General features: G+C 46.0%; 12 non-coding genes across 12 annotated transcripts; all 12 read left to right on the top strand.

Annotated features, from left to right (window-relative positions):
• The first annotated feature begins 198 nt into the window (after positions 1-198).
• On the top strand, positions 199-389 carry LOC130339692 (U2 spliceosomal RNA). The gene has a single exon (XR_008880000.1). It is a non-coding gene; the product is annotated as a U2 spliceosomal RNA (small nuclear RNA).
• A 2,086-nt stretch (positions 390-2,475) lies between these two features.
• On the top strand, positions 2,476-2,666 carry LOC130339754 (U2 spliceosomal RNA). The gene has a single exon (XR_008880047.1). It is a non-coding gene; the product is annotated as a U2 spliceosomal RNA (small nuclear RNA).
• A 2,092-nt stretch (positions 2,667-4,758) lies between these two features.
• Positions 4,759-4,949, top strand: LOC130339753 (U2 spliceosomal RNA). The gene has a single exon (XR_008880046.1). It is a non-coding gene; the product is annotated as a U2 spliceosomal RNA (small nuclear RNA).
• A 2,092-nt stretch (positions 4,950-7,041) lies between these two features.
• On the top strand, positions 7,042-7,232 carry LOC130339752 (U2 spliceosomal RNA). Its single transcript, XR_008880045.1, has one exon. It is a non-coding gene; the product is annotated as a U2 spliceosomal RNA (small nuclear RNA).
• A 2,090-nt stretch (positions 7,233-9,322) lies between these two features.
• On the top strand, positions 9,323-9,513 carry LOC130339750 (U2 spliceosomal RNA). The gene has a single exon (XR_008880043.1). It is a non-coding gene; the product is annotated as a U2 spliceosomal RNA (small nuclear RNA).
• Positions 9,514-11,609: 2,096 nt separating this feature from the next.
• Positions 11,610-11,800, top strand: LOC130339749 (U2 spliceosomal RNA). Its single transcript, XR_008880042.1, has one exon. It is a non-coding gene; the product is annotated as a U2 spliceosomal RNA (small nuclear RNA).
• A 2,095-nt stretch (positions 11,801-13,895) lies between these two features.
• Positions 13,896-14,086, top strand: LOC130339748 (U2 spliceosomal RNA). The gene has a single exon (XR_008880041.1). It is a non-coding gene; the product is annotated as a U2 spliceosomal RNA (small nuclear RNA).
• A 2,098-nt stretch (positions 14,087-16,184) lies between these two features.
• LOC130339747 (U2 spliceosomal RNA) lies at positions 16,185-16,375 on the top strand. The gene has a single exon (XR_008880040.1). It is a non-coding gene; the product is annotated as a U2 spliceosomal RNA (small nuclear RNA).
• A 2,096-nt stretch (positions 16,376-18,471) lies between these two features.
• Positions 18,472-18,662, top strand: LOC130339697 (U2 spliceosomal RNA). Its single transcript, XR_008880005.1, has one exon. It is a non-coding gene; the product is annotated as a U2 spliceosomal RNA (small nuclear RNA).
• Positions 18,663-20,744: 2,082 nt separating this feature from the next.
• Positions 20,745-20,935, top strand: LOC130339746 (U2 spliceosomal RNA). Its single transcript, XR_008880039.1, has one exon. It is a non-coding gene; the product is annotated as a U2 spliceosomal RNA (small nuclear RNA).
• A 2,090-nt stretch (positions 20,936-23,025) lies between these two features.
• On the top strand, positions 23,026-23,216 carry LOC130339744 (U2 spliceosomal RNA). Its single transcript, XR_008880038.1, has one exon. It is a non-coding gene; the product is annotated as a U2 spliceosomal RNA (small nuclear RNA).
• A 2,085-nt stretch (positions 23,217-25,301) lies between these two features.
• On the top strand, positions 25,302-25,492 carry LOC130339695 (U2 spliceosomal RNA). Its single transcript, XR_008880003.1, has one exon. It is a non-coding gene; the product is annotated as a U2 spliceosomal RNA (small nuclear RNA).
• The last annotated feature ends 1,162 nt before the right edge of the window (positions 25,493-26,654 follow it).

Genomic DNA, 26,654 nt, shown 5'->3' with positions numbered 1-26,654 from the left:
AGGCCCCGTGGGAGTGCAATGGGCCCCTGTCTTGCTGCTTAGCAATAATGGTATGGGTTTAGGTTCTGCTGTGTGTACTGGTGGTTGACTGCCCCCCAGCCCAGAGTGTGCATGGAAAATTGTCTGGCAGCCTCCCTGACAGCAAGCAGTGATAGTGCCCATGAAGGGCACCTTGTTGGGCCCGCCCCTTTCACGGTTATCGCTTCTCGGCCTTTTGGCTAAGATCAAGTGTAGTATCTGTTCTTATCAGTTTAATATCTGATACGTCCCCTATCTGGGGACCATATATTAAATGGATTTTTGAGAACGGGGGCCGATTTCGAAGCTTGCTTCCGTCGCCCTATGCATTGACCCGATATGACAGTATCTTCGGGTACAGTGCACCACCCCCTTACAGGGTTAAAAAGAAAGATTCCTACTTTCATTGCTACCTGCTTGCTGGCTAGCCAGCCAGCTAGCCAGCCCTGTGGGCCTTGCTGCTGCTGCAGCCAAAAAACAAAAGGTGGTGCTGCTGCTGCTTCTGCTGCTTCTGCTTCTGCTTGTGTCTGGCCGCTGTTGGAGCGTCCAGGCACAGGACTTCTGCTGCTGCTGACTAAATGGCCTCCTTAATTGGATCATTTGAGTAGCCAGCACACCTGTGCAGGTAGGGCATGACATGATAGGCAGCTGCCTTGATAGCGGGTGGGTGCTGAATGTTCCTAATTGACAAAATAAGATTAATGCTTATGAAGAAATATAAAATCTCATCGCTTCCCCAATATCGCGCCACACCCCTACCCCTTAATTCCCTGGTTGAACTTGATGGACATATGTCTTTTTTCGACCGTACTAACTATGTAACTATGTAACATAACATGGGGGGGGGGGGGGGGGTCTCCTGGCTGTTCACACAGGTGTGTCATTGCTGTACATTGACCATGCATTGCTTCTGTGGTATTGCAAAGGCAAAGACAAATGCTTCCAGCCATCCATTGCACTAATGGATTGGTCATCAGCTGGCTGTCTATGTCCCGCATCAATATAGACCAAAGTACAGAGGGTTAGGCTATGCTATTGTGCACCTACCTGATGCATCAGAAGGTGCGAGGCCCTTGCTAAATTCTGTGCACAGACTTTGAGATCTATACTTTAGACTGTATCTAAACCTGCTCCAACATGGACTGACATTCTGGCCTACTTTCAGCCGATGCGACTTGTCTGTCGCTGAACAGTCGCTTTTTATGTATTCAGCACCTATGTATAATGTTGTAAAAATGCTCTAGAAGCTAAAGTCGCAGAAATGTCACACATATTTGGCCTGCAACTTTCTGTGCGACAAATTCAGACAGGAAAAATCAGTATAAATCCTTAGAAAATTATCCCCCAGTGTCTCCATCTGCTCGCGGTATTGAATAAGCATTGCTGCACTGATGGGGTATGCATTAGACGAAAAAAAAGAAGAAAAAGAAGAATAATACGCCCAGAAAAGAGGCGAAAAGGAGAAAAACGTAAAAAAACGTGAAAAAAAAGTAAGAGGAAGAGAAGGGAAAAAAAGGTGGAAATGGGTTTAAAAGTGATTTCGGCGGAGAAATATATATATATATATATATATATATATATATACGCGCACACACACACATATATATAAACGTATTCTCCGTTGAGATATTGCAGCCGCTGCTGTGTCCAGGCCCAGGAGCCTTAGCACTGTGCTGTGATGTCACTCAATACCACTGACATCACTAGGTGTAAACAACATCTCTTCTTTGCTGTGTATGTGACTATGGAGCTGTTTGGTGATGTCGTCTATTATGGCCTTCATAGAAGCAACAGGAGATTGTTGCATCCATCTAGAACCCTCAGAACTACAGTGCTATGATGTCACTCACTTCCACAGGCCTTGCAGAGTGTAAACAACAACAACCCAGCTTTGTTGTGTATGTAACCATAGGGATTTGTGATGTCACCTAGAACCTTCACAGCAGCGACAGCTTTATGAGGAGCATCAGCACTGCTCTGCCTGAGCAGAACCATCACCGCCATAGGTTGTCAAATAACCCGGGTTTAACCCACACAGGTAAGTCCAATGGGGTGCAGGCATGTCCTCTATGCTTACAGCTTCCCGTGGGTGTTGGTTTGATACCGTTTGGGGACAGCCAAGGAGGCATCTGCAGGCAACAAAGGTAGGTGTGTGCTTGTGTGTGTGTTTCCTATGCAGATCCTAAGCCCAGTGTCACATGCAAGTAGGAGGAGTAAGAAGGGTTCCTGGCAAATCCGGGTTATGGATTGCATTTAAAAAGGCCCCGTGGGAGTGCAATGGGCCCCTGTCTTGCTGCTTAGCAATAATGGTATGGGTTTAGGTTCTGCTGTGTGTACTGGTGGTTGACTGCCCCCCAGCCCAGAGTGTGCATGGAAAATTGTCTGGCAGCCTCCCTGACAGCAAGCAGTGATAGTGCCCATGAAGGGCACCTTGTTGGGCCCGCCCCTTTCACGGTTATCGCTTCTCGGCCTTTTGGCTAAGATCAAGTGTAGTATCTGTTCTTATCAGTTTAATATCTGATACGTCCCCTATCTGGGGACCATATATTAAATGGATTTTTGAGAACGGGGGCCGATTTCGAAGCTTGCTTCCGTCGCCCTATGCATTGACCCGATATGGCAGTATCTTCGGGTACAGTGCACCACCCCCTTACAGGGTTAAAAAGAAAGATTCCTACTTTCATTGCTACCTGCTTGCTGGCTAGCCAGCTAGCCAGCCCTGTGGGCCTTGCTGCTGCTGCAGCCAAAAAACAAGAGGTGGTGCTGCTGCTGCTTCTGCTGCTTCTGCTTCTGCTTGTGTCTGGCCGCTGTTGGAGCGTCCAGGCACAGGACTTCTGCTGCTGCTGACTAAATGGCCTCCTTAATTGGATCATTTGAGTAGCCAGCACACCTGTGCAGGTAGGGCATGACATGATAGGCAGCTGCCTTGATAGCGGGTGGGTGCTGAATGTTCCTAATTGACAAAATAAGATTAATGCTTATGAAGAAATATAAAATCTCATCCCTTCCCCAATATCGCGCCACACCCCTACCCCTTAATTCCCTGGTTGAACTTGATGGACATATGTCTTTTTTCGACCGTACTAACTATGTAACTATGTAACATAACATGGGGGGGGGGGGTCTCCTGGCTGTTCACACAGGTGTGTCATTGCTGTACATTGACCATGCATTGCTTCTGTGGTATTGCAAAGGCAAAGACAAATGCTTCCAGCCATCCATTGCACTAATGGATTGGTCATCAGCTGGCTGTCTATGTCCCGCATCAATATAGACCAAAGTACAGAGGGTTAGGCTATGCTATTGTGCACCTACCTGATGCATCAGAAGGTGCGAGGCCCTTGCTATATTCTGTGCACAGACTTTGAGATCTATACTTTAGACTGTATCTAAACCTGCTCCAACATGGACTGACATTCTGGCCTACTTTCAGCCGATGCAACTTGTCTGTCGCTGAACAGTCGCTTTTTATGTATTCAGCACCTATGTATAATGTTGTAAAAATGCTCTAGAAGCTAAAGTCGCAGAAATGTCACACATATTTGGCCTGCAACTTTCTGTGCGACAAATTCAGACAGGAAAAATCAGTATAAATCCTTAGAAAATTATCCCCCAGTGTCTCCATCTGCTGGCGGTATTGAATAAGCATTGCTGCACTGATGGGGTATGCATTAGACGAAAAAAAAGAAGAAAAAGAAGAATAATACGCCCAGAAAAGAGGCGAAAAGGAGGAAAACGTAAAAAAACGTGAAAAAAAAGTAAGAGGAAGAGAAGGGAAAAAAAGGTGGAAATGGGTTTAAAAGTGATTTCGGCGGAGAATATATATATATATATATATATATATATATATATATATATATATATATACGCGCACACACACACATATATATAAACGTATTCTCTGTTGAGATATTGCAGCCGCTGCTGTGTCCAGGCCCAGGAGCCTTAGCACTGTGCTGTGATGTCACTCAATACCACTGACATCACTAGGTGTAAACAACATCTCTCCTTTGCTGTGTATGTGACTATGGAGCTGTTTGGTGATGTCGTCTATTATGGCCTTCATAGAAGCAAGAGGAGATTGTTGCATCCATCTAGAACCCTCAGAACTACAGTGCTATGATGTCACTCACTTCCACAGGCCTTGCAGAGTGTAAACAACAACAACCCAGCTTTGTTGTGTATGTAACCATAGGGATTTGTGATGTCACCTAGAACCTTCACAGCAGCGACAGCTTTATGAGGAGCATCAGCACTGCTCTGCCTGAGCAGAACCATCACCGCCATAGGTTGTCAAATAACCCGGGTTTAACCCACACAGGTAAGTCCAATGGGGTGCAGGCATGTCCTCTATGCTTACAGCTTCCCGTGGGTGTTGGTTTGATACCGTTTGGGGACAGCCAAGGAGGCATCTGCAGGCAACAAAGGTAGGTGTGTGCTTGTGTGTGTGTTTCCTATGCAGATCCTAAGCCCAGTGTCACATGCAAGTAGGAGGAGTAAGAAGGGTTCCTGGCAAATCCGGGTTATGGATTGCATTTAAAGAGGCCCCGTGGGAGTGCAATGGGCCCCTGTCTTGCTGCTTAGCAATAATGGTATGGGTTTAGGTTCTGCTGTGTGTACTGGTGGTTGACTGCCCCCCAGCCCAGAGTGTGCATGGAAAATTGTCTGGCAGCCTCCCTGACAGCAAGCAGTGATAGTGCCCATGAAGGGCACCTTGTTGGGCCCGCCCCTTTCACGGTTATCGCTTCTCGGCCTTTTGGCTAAGATCAAGTGTAGTATCTGTTCTTATCAGTTTAATATCTGATACGTCCCCTATCTGGGGACCATATATTAAATGGATTTTTGAGAACGGGGGCCGATTTCGAAGCTTGCTTCCGTCGCCCTATGCATTGACCCGATATGGCAGTATCTTCGGGTACAGTGCACCACCCCCTTACAGGGTTAAAAAGAAAGATTCCTACTTTCATTGCTACCTGCTTGCTGGCTAGCCAGCTAGCCAGCCCTGTGGGCCTTGCTGCTGCTGCAGCCAAAAAACAAAAGGTGGTGCTGCTGCTGCTTCTGCTGCTTCTGCTTCTGCTTGTGTCTGGCCGCTGTTGGAGCGTCCAGGCACAGGACTTCTGCTGCTGCTGACTAAATGGCCTCCTTAATTGGATCATTTGAGTAGCCAGCACACCTGTGCAGGTAGGGCATGACATGATAGGCAGCTGCCTTGATAGCGGGTGGGTGCTGAATGTTCCTAATTGACAAAATAAGATTAATGCTTATGAAGAAATATAAAATCTCATCCCTTCCCCAATATCGCGCCACACCCCTACCCCTTAATTCCCTGGTTGAACTTGATGGACATATGTCTTTTTTCGACCGTACTAACTATGTAACTATGTAACATAACATGGGGGGGGGGGGGGGGGTCTCCTGGCTGTTCACACAGATGTGTCATTGCTGTACATTGACCATGCATTGCTTCTGTGGTATTGCAAAGGCAAAGACAAATGCTTCCAGCCATCCATTGCACTAATGGATTGGTCATCAGCTGGCTGTCTATGTCCCGCATCAATATAGACCAAAGTACAGAGGGTTAGGCTATGCTATTGTGCACCTACCTGATGCATCAGAAGGTGCGAGGCCCTTGCTAAATTCTGTGCACAGACTTTGAGATCTATACTTTAGACTGTATCTAAACCTGCTCCAACATGGACTGACATTCTGGCCTACTTTCAGCCGATGCGACTTGTCTGTTGCTGAACAGTCGCTTTTTATGTATTCAGCACCTATGTATAATGTTGTAAAAATGCTCTAGAAGCTAAAGTCGCAGAAATGTCACACATATTTGGCCTGCAACTTTCTGTGCGACAAATTCAGACAGGAAAAATCAGTATAAATCCTTAGAAAATTATCCCCCAGTGTCTCCATCTGCTGGCGGTATTGAATAAGCATTGCTGCACTGATGGGGTATGCATTAGACGAAAAAAAAGAAGAAAAAGAAGAATAATACGCCCAGAAAAGAGGCGAAAAGGAGAAAAACGTAAAAAAATGTGAAAAAAAAGTAAGAGGAAGAGAAGGGAAAAAAAGGTGGAAATGGGTTTAAAAGTGATTTCGGCGGAGAAATATATATATATATATATATATATATATATATATATATATATACGCGCACACACACACATATATATAAACGTATTCTCCGTTGAGATATTGCAGCCGCTGCTGTGTCCAGGCCCAGGAGCCTTAGCACTGTGCTGTGATGTCACTCAATACCACTGACATCACTAGGTGTAAACAACATCTCTCCTTTGCTGTGTATGTGACTATGGAGCTGTTTGGTGATGTCGTCTATTATGGCCTTCATAGAAGCAACAGGAGATTGTTGCATCCATCTAGAACCCTCAGAACTACAGTGCTATGATGTCACTCACTTCCACAGGCCTTGCAGAGTGTAAACAACAACAACCCAGCTTTGTTGTGTATGTAACCATAGGGATTTGTGATGTCACCTAGAACCTTCACAGCAGCGACAGCTTTATGAGGAGCATCAGCACTGCTCTGCCTGAGCAGAACCATCACCGCCATAGGTTGTCAAATAACCCGGGTTTAACCCACACAGGTAAGTCCAATGGGGTGCAGGCATGTCCTCTATGCTTACAGCTTCCCGTGGGTGTTGGTTTGATACCGTTTGGGGACAGCCAAGGAGGCATCTGCAGGCAACAAAGGTAGGTGTGTGCTTGTGTGTGTGTTTCCTATGCAGATCCTAAGCCCAGTGTCACATGCAAGTAGGAGGAGTAAGAAGGGTTCCTGGCAAATCCGGGTTATGGATTGCATTTAAAGAGGCCCCGTGGGAGTGCAATGGGCCCCTGTCTTGCTGCTTAGCAATAATGGTATGGGTTTAGGTTCTGCTGTGTGTACTGGTGGTTGACTGCCCCCCAGCCCAGAGTGTGCATGGAAAATTGTCTGGCAGCCTCCCTGACAGCAAGCAGTGATAGTGCCCATGAAGGGCACCTTGTTGGGCCCGCCCCTTTCACGGTTATCGCTTCTCGGCCTTTTGGCTAAGATCAAGTGTAGTATCTGTTCTTATCAGTTTAATATCTGATACGTCCCCTATCTGGGGACCATATATTAAATGGATTTTTGAGAACGGGGGCCGATTTCGAAGCTTGCTTCCGTCGCCCTATGCATTGACCCGATATGGCAGTATCTTCGGGTACAGTGCACCACCCCCTTACAGGGTTAAAAAGAAAGATTCCTACTTTCATTGCTACCTGCTTGCTGGCTAGCCAGCTAGCCAGCCCTGTGGGCCTTGCTGCTGCTGCAGCCAAAAAACAAAAGGTGGTGCTGCTGCTGCTTCTGCTGCTTCTGCTTCTGCTTGTGTCTGGCCGCTGTTGGAGCGTCCAGGCACAGGACTTCTGCTGCTGCTGACTAAATGGCCTCCTTAATTGGATCATTTGAGTAGCCAGCACACCTGTGCAGGTAGGGCATGACATGATAGGCAGCTGCCTTGATAGCGGGTGGGTGCTGAATGTTCCTAATTGACAAAATAAGATTAATGCTTATGAAGAAATATAAAATCTCATCCCTTCCCCAATATCGCGCCACACCCCTACCCCTTAATTCCCTGGTTGAACTTGATGGACATATGTCTTTTTTCGACCGTACTAACTATGTAACTATGTAACATAACATGGGGGGGGGGGGGGGGGGGTCTCCTGGCTGTTCACACAGATGTGTCATTGCTGTACATTGACCATGCATTGCTTCTGTGGTATTGCAAAGGCAAAGACAAATGCTTCCAGCCATCCATTGCACTAATGGATTGGTCATCAGCTGGCTGTCTATGTCCCGCATCAATATAGACCAAAGTACAGAGGGTTAGGCTATGCTATTGTGCACCTACCTGATGCATCAGAAGGTGCGAGGCCCTTGCTAAATTCTGTGCACAGACTTTGAGATCTATACTTTAGACTGTATCTAAACCTGCTCCAACATGGACTGACATTCTGGCCTACTTTCAGCCGATGCGACTTGTCTGTCGCTGAACAGTCGCTTTTTATGTATTCAGCACCTATGTATAATGTTGTAAAAATGCTCTAGAAGCTAAAGTCGCAGAAATGTCACACATATTTGGCCTGCAACTTTCTGTGCGACAAATTCAGACAGGAAAAATCAGTATAAATCCTTAGAAAATTATCCCCCAGTGTCTCCATCTGCTGGCGGTATTGAATAAGCATTGCTGCACTGATGGGGTATGCATTAGACGAAAAAAAAGAAGAAAAAGAAGAATAATACGCCCAGAAAAGAGGCGAAAAGGAGAAAAACGTAAAAAAATGTGAAAAAAAAGTAAGAGGAAGAGAAGGGAAAAAAAGGTGGAAATGGGTTTAAAAGTGATTTCGGCGGAGAAATATATATATATATATATATATATATATATATATATATACGCGCACACACACACATATATATAAACGTATTCTCCGTTGAGATATTGCAGCCGCTGCTGTGTCCAGGCCCAGGAGCCTTAGCACTGTGCTGTGATGTCACTCAATACCACTGACATCACTAGGTGTAAACAACATCTCTCCTTTGCTGTGTATGTGACTATGGAGCTGTTTGGTGATGTCGTCTATTATGGCCTTCATAGAAGCAACAGGAGATTGTTGCATCCATCTAGAACCCTCAGAACTACAGTCCTATGATGTCACTCACTTCCACAGGCCTTGCAGAGTGTAAACAACAACAACCCAGCTTTGTTGTGTATGTAACCATAGGGATTTGTGATGTCACCTAGAACCTTCACAGCAGCGACAGCTTTATGAGGAGCATCAGCACTGCTCTGCCTGAGCAGAACCATCACCGCCATAGGTTGTCAAATAACCCGGGTTTAACCCACACAGGTAAGTCCAATGGGGTGCAGGCATGTCCTCTATGCTTACAGCTTCCCGTGGGTGTTGGTTTGATACCGTTTGGGGACAGCCAAGGAGGCATCTGCAGGCAACAAAGGTAGGTGTGTGCTTGTGTGTGTGTTTCCTATGCAGATCCTAAGCCCAGTGTCACATGCAAGTAGGAGGAGTAAGAAGGGTTCCTGGCAAATCCGGGTTATGGATTGCATTTAAAAAGGCCCCGTGGGAGTGCAATGGGCCCCTGTCTTGCTGCTTAGCAATAATGGTATGGGTTTAGGTTCTGCTGTGTGTACTGGTGGTTGACTGCCCCCCAGCCCAGAGTGTGCATGGAAAATTGTCTGGCAGCCTCCCTGACAGCAAGCAGTGATAGTGCCCATGAAGGGCACCTTGTTGGGCCCGCCCCTTTCACGGTTATCGCTTCTCGGCCTTTTGGCTAAGATCAAGTGTAGTATCTGTTCTTATCAGTTTAATATCTGATACGTCCCCTATCTGGGGACCATATATTAAATGGATTTTTGAGAACGGGGGCCGATTTCGAAGCTTGCTTCCGTCGCCCTATGCATTGACCCGATATGGCAGTATCTTCGGGTACAGTGCACCACCCCCTTACAGGGTTAAAAAGAAAGATTCCTACTTTCATTGCTACCTGCTTGCTGGCTAGCCAGCTAGCCAGCCCTGTGGGCCTTGCTGCTGCTGCAGCCAAAAAACAAAAGGTGGTGCTGCTGCTGCTTCTGCTGCTTCTGCTTCTGCTTGTGTCTGGCCGCTGTTGGAGCGTCCAGGCACAGGACTTCTGCTGCTGCTGACTAAATGGCCTCCTTAATTGGATCATTTGAGTAGCCAGCACACCTGTGCAGGTAGGGCATGACATGATAGGCAGCTGCCTTGATAGCGGGTGGGTGCTGAATGTTCCTAATTGACAAAATAAGATTAATGCTTATGAAGAAATATAAAATCTCATCCCTTCCCCAATATCGCGCCACACCCCTACCCCTTAATTCCCTGGTTGAACTTGATGGACATATGTCTTTTTTCGACCGTACTAACTATGTAACTATGTAACATAACATGGGGGGGGGGGGGGGGGTCTCCTGGCTGTTCACACAGGTGTGTCATTGCTGTACATTGACCATGCATTGCTTCTGTGGTATTGCAAAGGCAAAGACAAATGCTTCCAGCCATCCATTGCACTAATGGATTGGTCATCAGCTGGCTGTCTATGTCCCGCATCAATATAGACCAAAGTACAGAGGGTTAGGCTATGCTATTGTGCACCTACCTGATGCATCAGAAGGTGCGAGGCCCTTGCTAAATTCTGTGCACAGACTTTGAGATCTATACTTTAGACTGTATCTAAACCTGCTCCAACATGGACTGACATTCTGGCCTACTTTCAGCCGATGCGACTTGTCTGTCGCTGAACAGTCGCTTTTTATGTATTCAGCACCTATGTATAATGTTGTAAAAATGCTCTAGAAGCTAAAGTCGCAGAAATGTCACACATATTTGGCCTGCAACTTTCTGTGCGACAAATTCAGACAGGAAAAATCAGTATAAATCCTTAGAAAATTATCCCCCAGTGTCTCCATCTGCTGGCGGTATTGAATAAGCATTGCTGCACTGATGGGGTATGCATTAGACGAAAAAAAAGAAGAAAAAGAAGAATAATACGCCCAGAAAAGAGGCGAAAAGGAGAAAAACGTAAAAAAACGTGAAAAAAAAGTAAGAGGAAGAGAAGGGAAAAAAAGGTGGAAATGGGTTTAAAAGTGATTTCGGCGGAGAAATATATATATATATATATATATATATATATATATATATATATATATACGCGCACACACACACATATATATAAACGTATTCTCCGTTGAGATATTGCAGCCGCTGCTGTGTCCAGGCCCAGGAGCCTTAGCACTGTGCTGTGATGTCACTCAATACCACTGACATCACTAGGTGTAAACAACATCTCTCCTTTGCTGTGTATGTGACTATGGAGCTGTTTGGTGATGTCGTCTATTATGGCCTTCATAGAAGCAACAGGAGATTGTTGCATCCATCTAGAACCCTCAGAACTACAGTGCTATGATGTCACTCACTTCCACAGGCCTTGCAGAGTGTAAACAACAACAACCCAGCTTTGTTGTGTATGTAACCATAGGGATTTGTGATGTCACCTAGAACCTTCACAGCAGCGACAGCTTTATGAGGAGCATCAGCACTGCTCTGCCTGAGCAGAACCATCACCGCCATAGGTTGTCAAATAACCCGGGTTTAACCCACACAGGTAAGTCCAATGGGGTGCAGGCATGTCCTCTATGCTTACAGCTTCCCGTGGGTGTTGGTTTGATACCGTTTGGGGACAGCCAAGGAGGCATCTGCAGGCAACAAAGGTAGGTGTGTGCTTGTGTGTGTGTTTCCTATGCAGATCCTAAGCCCAGTGTCACATGCAAGTAGGAGGAGTAAGAAGGGTTCCTGGCAAATCCGGGTTATGGATTGCATTTAAAAAGGCCCCGTGGGAGTGCAATGGGCCCCTGTCTTGCTGCTTAGCAATAATGGTATGGGTTTAGGTTCTGCTGTGTGTACTGGTGGTTGACTGCCCCCCAGCCCAGAGTGTGCATGGAAAATTGTCTGGCAGCCTCCCTGACAGCAAGCAGTGATAGTGCCCATGAAGGGCACCTTGTTGGGCCCGCCCCTTTCACGGTTATCGCTTCTCGGCCTTTTGGCTAAGATCAAGTGTAGTATCTGTTCTTATCAGTTTAATATCTGATACGTCCCCTATCTGGGGACCATATATTAAATGGATTTTTGAGAACGGGGGCCGATTTCGAAGCTTGCTTCCGTCGCCCTATGCATTGACCCGATATGGCAGTATCTTCGGGTACAGTGCACCACCCCCTTACAGGGTTAAAAAGAAAGATTCCTACTTTCATTGCTACCTGCTTGCTGGCTAGCCAGCTAGCCAGCCCTGTGGGCCTTGCTGCTGCTGCAGCCAAAAAACAAAAGGTGGTGCTGCTGCTGCTTCTGCTGCTTCTGCTTCTGCTTGTGTCTGGCCGCTGTTGGAGCGTCCAGGCACAGGACTTCTGCTGCTGCTGACTAAATGGCCTCCTTAATTGGATCATTTGAGTAGCCAGCACACCTGTGCAGGTAGGGCATGACATGATAGGCAGCTGCCTTGATAGCGGGTGGGTGCTGAATGTTCCTAATTGACAAAATAAGATTAATGCTTATGAAGAAATATAAAATCTCATCCCTTCCCCAATATCGCGCCACACCCCTACCCCTTAATTCCCTGGTTGAACTTGATGGACATATGTCTTTTTTCGACCGTACTAACTATGTAACTATGTAACATAACATGGGGGGGGGGGGGGGTCTCCTGGCTGTTCACACAGGTGTGTCATTGCTGTACATTGACCATGCATTGCTTCTGTGGTATTGCAAAGGCAAAGACAAATGCTTCCAGCCATCCATTGCACTAATGGATTGGTCATCAGCTGGCTGTCTATGTCCCGCATCAATATAGACCAAAGTACAGAGGGTTAGGCTATGCTATTGTGCACCTACCTGATGCATCAGAAGGTGCGAGGCCCTTGCTAAATTCTGTGCACAGACTTTGAGATCTATACTTTAGACTGTATCTAAACCTGCTCCAACATGGACTGACATTCTGGCCTACTTTCAGCCGATGCGACTTGTCTGTCGCTGAACAGTCGCTTTTTATGTATTCAGCACCTATGTATAATGTTGTAAAAATGCTCTAGAAGCTAAAGTCGCAGAAATGTCACACATATTTGGCCTGCAACTTTCTGTGCGACAAATTCAGACAGGAAAAATCAGTATAAATCCTTAGAAAATTATCCCCCAGTGTCTCCATCTGCTGGCGGTATTGAATAAGCATTGCTGCACTGATGGGGTATGCATTAGACGAAAAAAAGAAGAAAAAGAAGAATAATACGCCCAGAAAAGAGGCGAAAAGGAGAAAAACGTAAAAAAACGTGAAAAAAAAGTAAGAGGAAGAGAAGGGAAAAAAAGGTGGAAATGGGTTTAAAAGTGATTTCGGCGGAGAAATATATATATATATATATATATATATATATATATATATATATATATATATACGCGCACACACACACATATATAAACGTATTCTCCGTTGAGATATTGCAGCCGCTGCTGTGTCCAGGCCCAGGAGCCTTAGCACTGTGCTGTGATGTCACTCAATACCACTGACATCACTAGGTGTAAACAACATCTCTCCTTTGCTGTGTATGTGACTATGGAGCTGTTTGGTGATGTCGTCTATTATGGCCTTCATAGAAGCAACAGGAGATTGTTGCATCCATCTAGAACCCTCAGAACTACAGTGCTATGATGTCACTCACTTCCACAGGCCTTGCAGAGTGTAAACAACAACAACCCAGCTTTGTTGTGTATGTAACCATAGGGATTTGTGATGTCACCTAGAACCTTCACAGCAGCGACAGCTTTATGAGGAGCATCAGCACTGCTCTGCCTGAGCAGAACCATCACCGCCATAGGTTGTCAAATAACCCGGGTTTAACCCACACAGGTAAGTCCAATGGGGTGCAGGCATGTCCTCTATGCTTACAGCTTCCCGTGGGTGTTGGTTTGATACCGTTTGGGGACAGCCAAGGAGGCATCTGCAGGCAACAAAGGTAGGTGTGTGCTTGTGTGTGTGTTTCCTATGCAGATCCTAAGCCCAGTGTCACATGCAAGTAGGAGGAGTAAGAAGGGTTCCTGGCAAATCCGGGTTATGGATTGCATTTAAAAAGGCCCCGTGGGAGTGCAATGGGCCCCTGTCTTGCTGCTTAGCAATAATGGTATGGGTTTAGGTTCTGCTGTGTGTACTGGTGGTTGACTGCCCCCCAGCCCAGAGTGTGCATGGAAAATTGTCTGGCAGCCTCCCTGACAGCAAGCAGTGATAGTGCCCATGAAGGGCACCTTGTTGGGCCCGCCCCTTTCACGGTTATCGCTTCTCGGCCTTTTGGCTAAGATCAAGTGTAGTATCTGTTCTTATCAGTTTAATATCTGATACGTCCCCTATCTGGGGACCATATATTAAATGGATTTTTGAGAACGGGGGCCGATTTCGAAGCTTGCTTCCGTCGCCCTATGCATTGACCCGATATGGCAGTATCTTCGGGTACAGTGCACCACCCCCTTACAGGGTTAAAAAGAAAGATTCCTACTTTCATTGCTACCTGCTTGCTGGCTAGCCAGCTAGCCAGCCCTGTGGGCCTTGCTGCTGCTGCAGCCAAAAAACAAAAGGTGGTGCTGCTGCTGCTTCTGCTGCTTCTGCTTCTGCTTGTGTCTGGCCGCTGTTGGAGCGTCCAGGCACAGGACTTCTGCTGCTGCTGACTAAATTGCCTCCTTAATTGGATCATTTGAGTAGCCAGCACACCTGTGCAGGTAGGGCATGACATGATAGGCAGCTGCCTTGATAGCGGGTGGGTGCTGAATGTTCCTAATTGACAAAATAAGATTAATGCTTATGAAGAAATATAAAATCTCATCCCTTCCCCAATATCGCGCCACACCCCTACCCCTTAATTCCCTGGTTGAACTTGATGGACATATGTCTTTTTTCGACCGTACTAACTATGTAACTATGTAACATAACATGGGGGGGGGGGTCTCCTGGCTGTTCACACAGGTGTGTCATTGCTGTACATTGACCATGCATTGCTTCTGTGGTATTGCAAAGGCAAAGACAAATGCTTCCAGCCATCCATTGCACTAATGGATTGGTCATCAGCTGGCTGTCTATGTCCCGCATCAATATAGACCAAAGTACAGAGGGTTAGGCTATGCTATTGTGCACCTACCTGATGCATCAGAAGGTGCGAGGCCCTTGCTAAATTCTGTGCACAGACTTTGAGATCTATACTTTAGACTGTATCTAAACCTGCTCCAACATGGACTGACATTCTGGCCTACTTTCAGCCGATGCGACTTGTCTGTCGCTGAACAGTCGCTTTTTATGTATTCAGCACCTATGTATAATGTTGTAAAAATGCTCTAGAAGCTAAAGTCGCAGAAATGTCACACATATTTGGCCTGCAACTTTCTGTGCGACAAATTCAGACAGGAAAAATCAGTATAAATCCTTAGAAAATTATCCCCCAGTGTCTCCATCTGCTGGCGGTATTGAATAAGCATTGCTGCACTGATGGGGTATGCATTAGACGAAAAAAAAGAAGAAAAAGAAGAATAATACGCCCAGAAAAGAGGCGAAAAGGAGAAAAACGTAAAAAAACGTGAAAAAAAAGTAAGAGGAAGAGAAGGGAAAAAAAGGTGGAAATGGGTTTAAAAGTGATTTCGGCGGAGAAATATATATATATATATATATATATATATATATATATATATATATATATAGATATACGCGCACACACACACATATATATAAACGTATTCTCCGTTGAGATATTGCAGCCGCTGCTGTGTCCAGGCCCAGGAGCCTTAGCACTGTGCTGTGATGTCACTCAATACCACTGACATCACTAGGTGTAAACAACATCTCTCCTTTGCTGTGTATGTGACTATGGAGCTGTTTGGTGATGTCGTCTATTATGGCCTTCATAGAAGCAACAGGAGATTGTTGCATCCATCTAGAACCCTCAGAACTACAGTGCTATGATGTCACTCACTTCCACAGGCCTTGCAGAGTGTAAACAACAACAACCCAGCTTTGTTGTGTATGTAACCATAGGGATTTGTGATGTCACCTAGAACCTTCACAGCAGCGACAGCTTTATGAGGAGCATCAGCACTGCTCTGCCTGAGCAGAACCATCACCGCCATAGGTTGTCAAATAACCCGGGTTTAACCCACACAGGTAAGTCCAATGGGGTGCAGGCATGTCCTCTATGCTTACAGCTTCCCGTGGGTGTTGGTTTGATACCGTTTGGGGACAGCCAAGGAGGCATCTGCAGGCAACAAAGGTAGGTGTGTGCTTGTGTGTGTGTTTCCTATGCAGATCCTAAGCCCAGTGTCACATGCAAGTAGGAGGAGTAAGAAGGGTTCCTGGCAAATCCGGGTTATGGATTGCATTTAAAAAGGCCCCGTGGGAGTGCAATGGGCCCCTGTCTTGCTGCTTAGCAATAATGGTATGGGTTTAGGTTCTGCTGTGTGTACTGGTGGTTGACTGCCCCCCAGCCCAGAGTGTGCATGGAAAATTGTCTGGCAGCCTCCCTGACAGCAAGCAGTGATAGTGCCCATGAAGGGCACCTTGTTGGGCCCGCCCCTTTCACGGTTATCGCTTCTCGGCCTTTTGGCTAAGATCAAGTGTAGTATCTGTTCTTATCAGTTTAATATCTGATACGTCCCCTATCTGGGGACCATATATTAAATGGATTTTTGAGAACGGGGGCCGATTTCGAAGCTTGCTTCCGTCGCCCTATGCATTGACCCGATATGGCAGTATCTTCGGGTACAGTGCACCACCCCCTTACAGGGTTAAAAAGAAAGATTCCTACTTTCATTGCTACCTGCTTGCTGGCTAGCCAGCTAGCCAGCCCTGTGGGCCTTGCTGCTGCTGCAGCCAAAAAACAAAAGGTGGTGCTGCTGCTGCTTCTGCTGCTTCTGCTTCTGCTTGTGTCTGGCCGCTGTTGGAGCGTCCAGGCACAGGACTTCTGCTGCTGCTGACTAAATTGCCTCCTTAATTGGATCATTTGAGTAGCCAGCACACCTGTGCAGGTAGGGCATGACATGATAGGCAGCTGCCTTGATAGCGGGTGGGTGCTGAATGTTCCTAATTGACAAAATAAGATTAATGCTTATGAAGAAATATAAAATCTCATCCCTTCCCCAATATCGCGCCACACCCCTACCCCTTAATTCCCTGGTTGAACTTGATGGACATATGTCTTTTTTCGACCATACTAACTATGTAACTATGTAACATAACATGGGGGGGGGGGTCTCCTGGCTGTTCACACAGGTGTGTCATTGCTGTACATTGACCATGCATTGCTTCTGTGGTATTGCAAAGGCAAAGACAAATGCTTCCAGCCATCCATTGCACTAATGGATTGGTCATCAGCTGGCTGTCTATGTCCCGCATCAATATAGACCAAAGTACAGAGGGTTAGGCTATGCTATTGTGCACCTACCTGATGCATCAGAAGGTGCGAGGCCCTTGCTAAATTCTGTGCACAGACTTTGAGATCTATACTTTAGACTGTATCTAAACCTGCTCCAACATGGACTGACATTCTGGCCTACTTTCAGCCGATGCGACTTGTCTGTCGCTGAACAGTCGCTTTTTATGTATTCAGCACCTATGTATAATGTTGTAAAAATGCTCTAGAAGCTAAAGTCGCAGAAATGTCACACATATTTGGCCTGCAACTTTCTGTGCGACAAATTCAGACAGGAAAAATCAGTATAAATCCTTAGAAAATTATCCCCCAGTGTCTCCATCTGCTGGCGGTATTGAATAAGCATTGCTGCACTGATGGGGTATGCATTAGACGAAAAAAAAGAAGAAAAAGAAGAATAATACGCCCAGAAAAGAGGCGAAAAGGAGAAAAACGTAAAAAAACGTGAAAAAAAAGTAAGAGGAAGAGAAGGGAAAAAAAGGTGGAAATGGGTTTAAAAGTGATTTCGGCGGAGAAATATATATATATATATATATATATATATATATATATATATATATATAGATATACGCGCACACACACACATATATATAAACGTATTCTCCGTTGAGATATTGCAGCCGCTGCTGTGTCCAGGCCCAGGAGCCTTAGCACTGTGCTGTGATGTCACTCAATACCACTGACATCACTAGGTGTAAACAACATCTCTCCTTTGCTGTGTATGTGACTATGGAGCTGTTTGGTGATGTCGTCTATTATGGCCTTCATAGAAGCAACAGGAGATTGTTGCATCCATCTAGAACCCTCAGAACTACAGTGCTATGATGTCACTCACTTCCACAGGCCTTGCAGAGTGTAAACAACAACAACCCAGCTTTGTTGTGTATGTAACCATAGGGATTTGTGATGTCACCTAGAACCTTCACAGCAGCGACAGCTTTATGAGGAGCATCAGCACTGCTCTGCCTGAGCAGAACCATCACCGCCATAGGTTGTCAAATAACCCGGGTTTAACCCACACAGGTAAGTCCAATGGGGTGCAGGCATGTCCTCTATGCTTACAGTTTCCCGTGGGTGTTGGTTTGATACCGTTTGGGGACAGCCAAGGAGGCATCTGCAGGCAACAAAGGTAGGTGTGTGCTTGTGTGTGTGTTTCCTATGCAGATCCTAAGCCCAGTGTCACATGCAAGTAGGAGGAGTAAGAAGGGTTCCTGGCAAATCCGGGTTATGGATTGCATTTAAAAAGGCCCCGTGGGAGTGCAATGGGCCCCTGTCTTGCTGCTTAGCAATAATGGTATGGGTTTAGGTTCTGCTGTGTGTACTGGTGGTTGACTGCCCCCCAGCCCAGAGTGTGCATGGAAAATTGTCTGGCAGCCTCCCTGACAGCAAGCAGTGATAGTGCCCATGAAGGGCACCTTGTTGGGCCCGCCCCTTTCACGGTTATCGCTTATCGGCCTTTTGGCTAAGATCAAGTGTAGTATCTGTTCTTATCAGTTTAATATCTGATACGTCCCCTATCTGGGGACCATATATTAAATGGATTTTTGAGAACGGGGGCCGATTTCGAAGCTTGCTTCCGTCGCCCTATGCATTGACCCGATATGGCAGTATCTTCGGGTACAGTGCACCACCCCCTTACAGGGTTAAAAAGAAAGATTCCTACTTTCATTGCTACCTGCTTGCTGGCTAGCCAGCTAGCCAGCCCTGTGGGCCTTGCTGCTGCTGCAGCCAAAAAACAAAAGGTGGTGCTGCTGCTGCTTCTGCTGCTTCTGCTTGTGTCTGGCCGCTGTTGGAGCGTCCAGGCACAGGACTTCTGCTGCTGCTGACTAAATGGCCTCCTTAATTGGATCATTTGAGTAGCCAGCACACCTGTGCAGGTAGGGCATGACATGATAGGCAGCTGCCTTGATAGCGGGTGGGTGCTGAATGTTCCTAATTGACAAAATAAGATTAATGCTTATGAAGAAATATAAAATCTCATCCCTTCCCCAATATCGCGCCACACCCCTACCCCTTAATTCCCTGGTTGAACTTGATGGACATATGTCTTTTTTCGACCGTACTAACTATGTAACTATGTAACATAACGTGGGGGGGGGGGTCTCCTGGCTGTTCACACAGGTGTGTCATTGCTGTACATTGACCATGCATTGCTTCTGTGGTATTGCAAAGGCAAAGACAAATGCTTCCAGCCATCCATTGCACTAATGGATTGGTCATCAGCTGGCTGTCTATGTCCCGCATCAATATAGACCAAAATACAGAGGGTTAGGCTATGCTATTGTGCACCTACCTGATGCATCAGAAGGTGCGAGGCCCTTGCTAAATTCTGTGCACAGACTTTGAGATCTATACTTTAGACTGTATCTAAACCTGCTCCAACATGGACTGACATTCTGGCCTACTTTCAGCCGATGCGACTTGTCTGTCGCTGAACAGTCGCTTTTTATGTATTCAGCACCTATGTATAATGTTGTAAAAATGCTCTAGAAGCTAAAGTCGCAGAAATGTCACACATATTTGGCCTGCAACTTTCTGTGCGACAAATTCAGACAGGAAAAATCAGTATAAATCCTTAGAAAATTATCCCCCAGTGTCTCCATCTGCTGGCGGTATTGAATAAGCATTGCTGCACTGATGGGGTATGCATTAGACGAAAAAAAAGAAGAAAAAGAAGAATAATACGCCCAGAAAAGAGGCGAAAAGGAGAAAAACGTAAAAAAACGTGAAAAAAAAGTAAGAGGAAGAGAAGGGAAAAAAAGGTGGAAATGGGTTTAAAAGTGATTTCGGCGGAGAAATATATATATATATATATATATATATATATATATATATATATATACGCGCACACACACACATATATATAAACGTATTCTCCGTTGAGATATTGCAGCCGCTGCTGTGTCCAGGCCCAGGAGCCTTAGCACTGTGCTGTGATGTCACTCAATACCACTGACATCACTAGGTGTAAACAACATCTCTCCTTTGCTGTGTATGTGACTATGGAGCTGTTTGGTGATGTCGTCTATTATGGCCTTCATAGAAGCAACAGGAGATTGTTGCATCCATCTAGAACCCTCAGAACTACAGTGCTATGATGTCACTCACTTCCACAGGCCTTGCAGAGTGTAAACAACAACAACCCAGCTTTGTTGTGTATGTAACCATAGGGATTTGTGATGTCACCTAGAACCTTCACAGCAGCGACAGCTTTATGAGGAGCATCAGCACTGCTCTGCCTGAGCAGAACCATCACCGCCATAGGTTGTCAAATAACCCGGGTTTAACCCACACAGGTAAGTCCAATGGGGTGCAGGCATGTCCTCTATGCTTACAGCTTCCCGTGGGTGTTGGTTTGATACCGTTTGGGGACAGCCAAGGAGGCATCTGCAGGCAACAAAGGTAGGTGTGTGCTTGTGTGTGTGTTTCCTATGCAGATCCTAAGCCCAGTGTCACATGCAAGTAGGAGGAGTAAGAAGGGTTCCTGGCAAATCCGGGTTATGGATTGCATTTAAAAAGGCCCCGTGGGAGTGCAATGGGCCCCTGTCTTGCTGCTTAGCAATAATGGTATGGGTTTAGGTTCTGCTGTGTGTACTGGTGGTTGACTGCCCCCCAGCCCAGAGTGTGCATGGAAAATTGTCTGGCAGCCTCCCTGACAGCAAGCAGTGATAGTGCCCATGAAGGGCACCTTGTTGGGCCCGCCCCTTTCACGGTTATCGCTTCTCGGCCTTTTGGCTAAGATCAAGTGTAGTATCTGTTCTTATCAGTTTAATATCTGATACGTCCCCTATCTGGGGACCATATATTAAATGGATTTTTGAGAACGGGGGCCGATTTCGAAGCTTGCTTCCGTCGCCCTATGCATTGACCCGATATGGCAGTATCTTCGGGTACAGTGCACCACCCCCTTACAGGGTTAAAAAGAAAGATTCCTACTTTCATTGCTACCTGCTTGCTGGCTAGCCAGCTAGCCAGCCCTGTGGGCCTTGCTGCTGCTGCAGCCAAAAAACAAAAGGTGGTGCTGCTGCTGCTTCTGCTGCTTCTGCTTCTGTTTGTGTCTGGCCGCTGTTGGAGCGTCCAGGCACAGGACTTCTGCTGCTGCTGACTAAATGGCCTCCTTAATTGGATCATTTGAGTAGCCAGCACACCTGTGCAGGTAGGGCATGACATGATAGGCAGCTGCCTTGATAGCGGGTGGGTGCTGAATGTTCCTAATTGACAAAATAAGATTAATGCTTATGAAGAAATATAAAATCTCATCCCTTCCCCAATATCGCGCCACACCCCTACCCCTTAATTCCCTGGTTGAACTTGATGGACATATGTCTTTTTTCGACCGTACTAACTATGTAACTATGTAACATAACATGGGGGGGGGGGGGTCTCCTGGCTGTTCACACAGGTGTGTCATTGCTGTACATTGACCATGCATTGCTTCTGTGGTATTGCAAAGGCAAAGACAAATGCTTCCAGCCATCCATTGCACTAATGGATTGGTCATCAGCTGGCTGTCTATGTCCCACATCAATATAGACCAAAGTACAGAGGGTTAGGCTATGCTATTGTGCACCTACCTGATGCATCAGAAGGTGCGAGGCCCTTGCTAAATTCTGTGCACAGACTTTGAGATCTATACTTTAGACTGTATCTAAACCTGCTCCAACATGGACTGACATTCTGGCCTACTTTCAGCCGATGCGACTTGTCTGTCGCTGAACAGTCGCTTTTTATGTATTCAGCACCTATGTATAATGTTGTAAAAATGCTCTAGAAGCTAAAGTCGCAGAAATGTCACACATATTTGGCCTGCAACTTTCTGTGCGACAAATTCAGACAGGAAAAATCAGTATAAATCCTTAGAAAATTATCCCCCAGTGTCTCCATCTGCTGGCGGTATTGAATAAGCATTGCTGCACTGATGGGGTATGCATTAGACGAAAAAAAAGAAGAAAAAGAAGAATAATACGCCCAGAAAAGAGGCGAAAAGGAGAAAAACGTAAAAAAACGTGAAAAAAAAGTAAGAGGAAGAGAAGGGAAAAAAAGGTGGAAATGGGTTTAAAAGTGATTTCGGCGGAGAAATATATATATATATATATATATATATATATATATATATATATATACGCGCACACACACACATATATATAAACGTATTCTCCGTTGAGATATTGCAGCCGCTGCTGTGTCCAGGCCCAGGAGCCTTAGCACTGTGCTGTGATGTCACTCAATACCACTGACATCACTAGGTGTAAACAACATCTCTCCTTTGCTGTGTATGTGACTATGGAGCTGTTTGGTGATGTCGTCTATTATGGCCTTCATAGAAGCAACAGGAGATTGTTGCATCCATCTAGAACCCTCAGAACTACAGTGCTATGATGTCACTCACTTCCACAGGCCTTGCAGAGTGTAAACAACAACAACCCAGCTTTGTTGTGTATGTAACCATAGGGATTTGTGATGTCACCTAGAACCTTCACAGCAGCGACAGCTTTATGAGGAGCATCAGCACTGCTCTGCCTGAGCAGAACCATCACCGCCATAGGTTGTCAAATAACCCGGGTTTAACCCACACAGGTAAGTCCAATGGGGTGCAGGCATGTCCTCTATGCTTACAGCTTCCCGTGGGTGTTGGTTTGATACCGTTTGGGGACAGCCAAGGAGGCATCTGCAGGCAACAAAGGTAGGTGTGTGCTTGTGTGTGTGTTTCCTATGCAGATCCTAAGCCCAGTGTCACATGCAAGTAGGAGGAGTAAGAAGGGTTCCTGGCAAATCCGGGTTATGGATTGCATTTAAAAAGGCCCCGTGGGAGTGCAATGGGCCCCTGTCTTGCTGCTTAGCAATAATGGTATGGGTTTAGGTTCTGCTGTGTGTACTGGTGGTTGACTGCCCCCCAGCCCAGAGTGTGCATGGAAAATTGTCTGGCAGCCTCCCTGACAGCAAGCAGTGATAGTGCCCATGAAGGGCACCTTGTTGGGCCCGCCCCTTTCACGGTTATCGCTTCTCGGCCTTTTGGCTAAGATCAAGTGTAGTATCTGTTCTTATCAGTTTAATATCTGATACGTCCCCTATCTGGGGACCATATATTAAATGGATTTTTGAGAACGGGGGCCGATTTCGAAGCTTGCTTCCGTCGCCCTATGCATTGACCCGATATGGCAGTATCTTCGGGTACAGTGCACCACCCCCTTACAGGGTTAAAAAGAAAGATTCCTACTTTCATTGCTACCTGCTTGCTGGCTAGCCAGCTAGCCAGCCCTGTGGGCCTTGCTGCTGCTGCAGCCAAAAAACAAAAGGTGGTGCTGCTGCTGCTTCTGCTTCTGCTTGTGTCTGGCTGCTGTTGGAGCGTCCAGGCACAGGACTTCTGCTGCTGCTGACTAAATGGCCTCCTTAATTGGATCATTTGAGTAGCCAGCACACCTGTGCAGGTAGGGCATGACATGATAGGCAGCTGCCTTGATAGCGGGTGGGTGCTGAATGTTCCTAATTGACAAAATAAGATTAATGCTTATGAAGAAATATAAAATCTCATCCCTTCCCCAATATCGCGCCACACCCCTACCCCTTAATTCCCTGGTTGAACTTGATGGACATATGTCTTTTTTCGACCGTACTAACTATGTAACTATGTAACATAACATGGGGGGGGGGGGGGGTCTCCTGGCTGTTCACACAGGTGTGTCATTGCTGTACATTGACCATGCATTGCTTCTGTGGTATTGCAAAGGCAAAGACAAATGCTTCCAGCCATCCATTGCACTAATGGATTGGTCATCAGCTGGCTGTCTATGTCCCGCATCAATATAGACCAAAGTACAGAGGGTTAGGCTATGCTATTGTGCACCTACCTGATGCATCAGAAGGTGCGAGGCCCTTGCTAAATTCTGTGCACAGACTTTGAGATCTATACTTTAGACTGTATCTAAACCTGCTCCAACATGGACTGACATTCTGGCCTACTTTCAGCCGATGCGACTTGTCTGTCGCTGAACAGTCGCTTTTTATGTATTCAGCACCTATGTATAATGTTGTAAAAATGCTCTAGAAGCTAAAGTCGCAGAAATGTCACACATATTTGGCCTGCAACTTTCTGTGCGACAAATTCAGACAGGAAAAATCAGTATAAATCCTTAGAAAATTATCCCCCAGTGTCTCCATCTGCTGGCGGTATTGAATAAGCATTGCTGCACTGATGGGGTATGCATTAGACGAAAAAAAAGAAGAAAAAGAAGAATAATACGCCCAGAAAAGAGGCGAAAAGGAGAAAAACGTAAAAAAACGTGAAAAAAAAGTAAGAGGAAGAGAAGGGAAAAAAAGGTGGAAATGGGTTTAAAAGTGATTTCGGCGGAGAAATATATATATATATATATATATATATATATATATATATATATATATACGCGCACACACACACATATATATAAACGTATTCTCCGTTGAGATATTGCAGCCGCTGCTGTGTCCAGGCCCAGGAGCCTTAGCACTGTGCTGTGATGTCACTCAATACCACTGACATCACTAGGTGTAAACAACATCTCTCCTTTGCTGTGTATGTGACTATGGAGCTGTTTGGTGATGTCGTCTATTATGGCCTTCATAGAAGCAACAGGAGATTGTTGCATCCATCTAGAACCCTCAGAACTACAGTGCTATGATGTCACTCACTTCCACAGGCCTTGCAGAGTGTAAACAACAACAACCCAGCTTTGTTGTGTATGTAACCATAGGGATTTGTGATGTCACCTAGAACCTTCACAGCAGCGACAGCTTTATGAGGAGCATCAGCACTGCTCTGCCTGAGCAGAACCATCACCGCCATAGGTTGTCAAATAACCCGGGTTTAACCCACACAGGTAAGTCCAATGGGGTGCAGGCATGTCCTCTATGCTTACAGCTTCCCGTGGGTGTTGGTTTGATACCGTTTGGGGACAGCCAAGGAGGCATCTGCAGGCAACAAAGGTAGGTGTGTGCTTGTGTGTGTGTTTCCTATGCAGATCCTAAGCCCAGTGTCACATGCAAGTAGGAGGAGTAAGAAGGGTTCCTGGCAAATCCGGGTTATGGATTGCATTTAAAAAGGCCCCGTGGGAGTGCAATGGGCCCCTGTCTTGCTGCTTAGCAATAATGGTATGGGTTTAGGTTCTGCTGTGTGTACTGGTGGTTGACTGCCCCCCAGCCCAGAGTGTGCATGGAAAATTGTCTGGCAGCCTCCCTGACAGCAAGCAGTGATAGTGCCCATGAAGGGCACCTTGTTGGGCCCGCCCCTTTCACGGTTATCGCTTCTCGGCCTTTTGGCTAAGATCAAGTGTAGTATCTGTTCTTATCAGTTTAATATCTGATACGTCCCCTATCTGGGGACCATATATTAAATGGATTTTTGAGAACGGGGGCCGATTTCGAAGCTTGTTTCCGTCGCCCTATGCATTGACCCGATATGGCAGTATCTTCGGGTACAGTGCACCACCCCCTTACAGGGTTAAAAAGAAAGATTCCTACTTTCATTGCTACCTGCTTGCTGGCTAGCCAGCTAGCCAGCCCTGTGGGCCTTGCTGCTGCTGCAGCCAAAAAACAAAAGGTGGTGCTGCTGCTGCTTCTGCTGCTTCTGCTTCTGCTTGTGTCTGGCCGCTGTTGGAGCGTCCAGGCACAGGACTTCTGCTGCTGCTGACTAAATGGCCTCCTTAATTGGATCATTTGAGTAGCCAGCACACCTGTGCAGGTAGGGCATGACATGATAGGCAGCTGCCTTGATAGCGGGTGGGTGCTGAATGTTCCTAATTGACAAAATAAGATTAATGCTTATGAAGAAATATAAAATCTCATCCCTTCCCCAATATCGCGCCACACCCCTACCCCTTAATTCCCTGGTTGAACTTGATGGACATATGTCTTTTTTCGACCGTACTAACTATGTAACTATGTAACATAACATGGGGGGGGGGGGTCTCCTGGCTGTTCACACAGGTGTGTCATTGCTGTACATTGACCATGCATTGCTTCTGTGGTATTGCAAAGGCAAAGACAAATGCTTCCAGCCATCCATTGCACTAATGGATTGGTCATCAGCTGGCTGTCTATGTCCCGCATCAATATAGACCAAAGTACAGAGGGTTAGGCTATGCTATTGTGCACCTACCTGATGCATCAGAAGGTGCGAGGCCCTTGCTAAATTCTGTGCACAGACTTTGAGATCTATACTTTAGACTGTATCTAAACCTGCTCCAACATGGACTGACATTCTGGCCTACTTTCAGCCGATGCGACTTGTCTGTCGCTGAACAGTCGCTTTTTATGTATTCAGCACCTATGTATAATGTTGTAAAAATGCTCTAGAAGCTAAAGTCGCAGAAATGTCACACATATTTGGCCTGCAACTTTCTGTGCGACAAATTCAGACAGGAAAAATCAGTATAAATCCTTAGAAAATTATCCCCCAGTGTCTCCATCTGCTGGCGGTATTGAATAAGCATTGCTGCACTGATGGGGTATGCATTAGACGAAAAAAAAGAAGAAAAAGAAGAATAATACGCCCAGAAAAGAGGCGAAAAGGAGAAAAACGTAAAAAAACGTGAAAAAAAAGTAAGAGGAAGAGAAGGGAAAAAAAGGTGGAAATGGGTTTAAAAGTGATTTC

The sequence above is a fragment of the Hyla sarda genome, unplaced genomic scaffold (genome assembly GCF_029499605.1).
Source record: "Hyla sarda isolate aHylSar1 unplaced genomic scaffold, aHylSar1.hap1 scaffold_551, whole genome shotgun sequence".
Taxonomy (NCBI): Eukaryota; Metazoa; Chordata; class Amphibia; order Anura; family Hylidae; genus Hyla; species Hyla sarda.
Note: the sequence above shows the minus strand (reverse complement) of the source record. Positions and strands in the feature narration are given on the sequence as shown.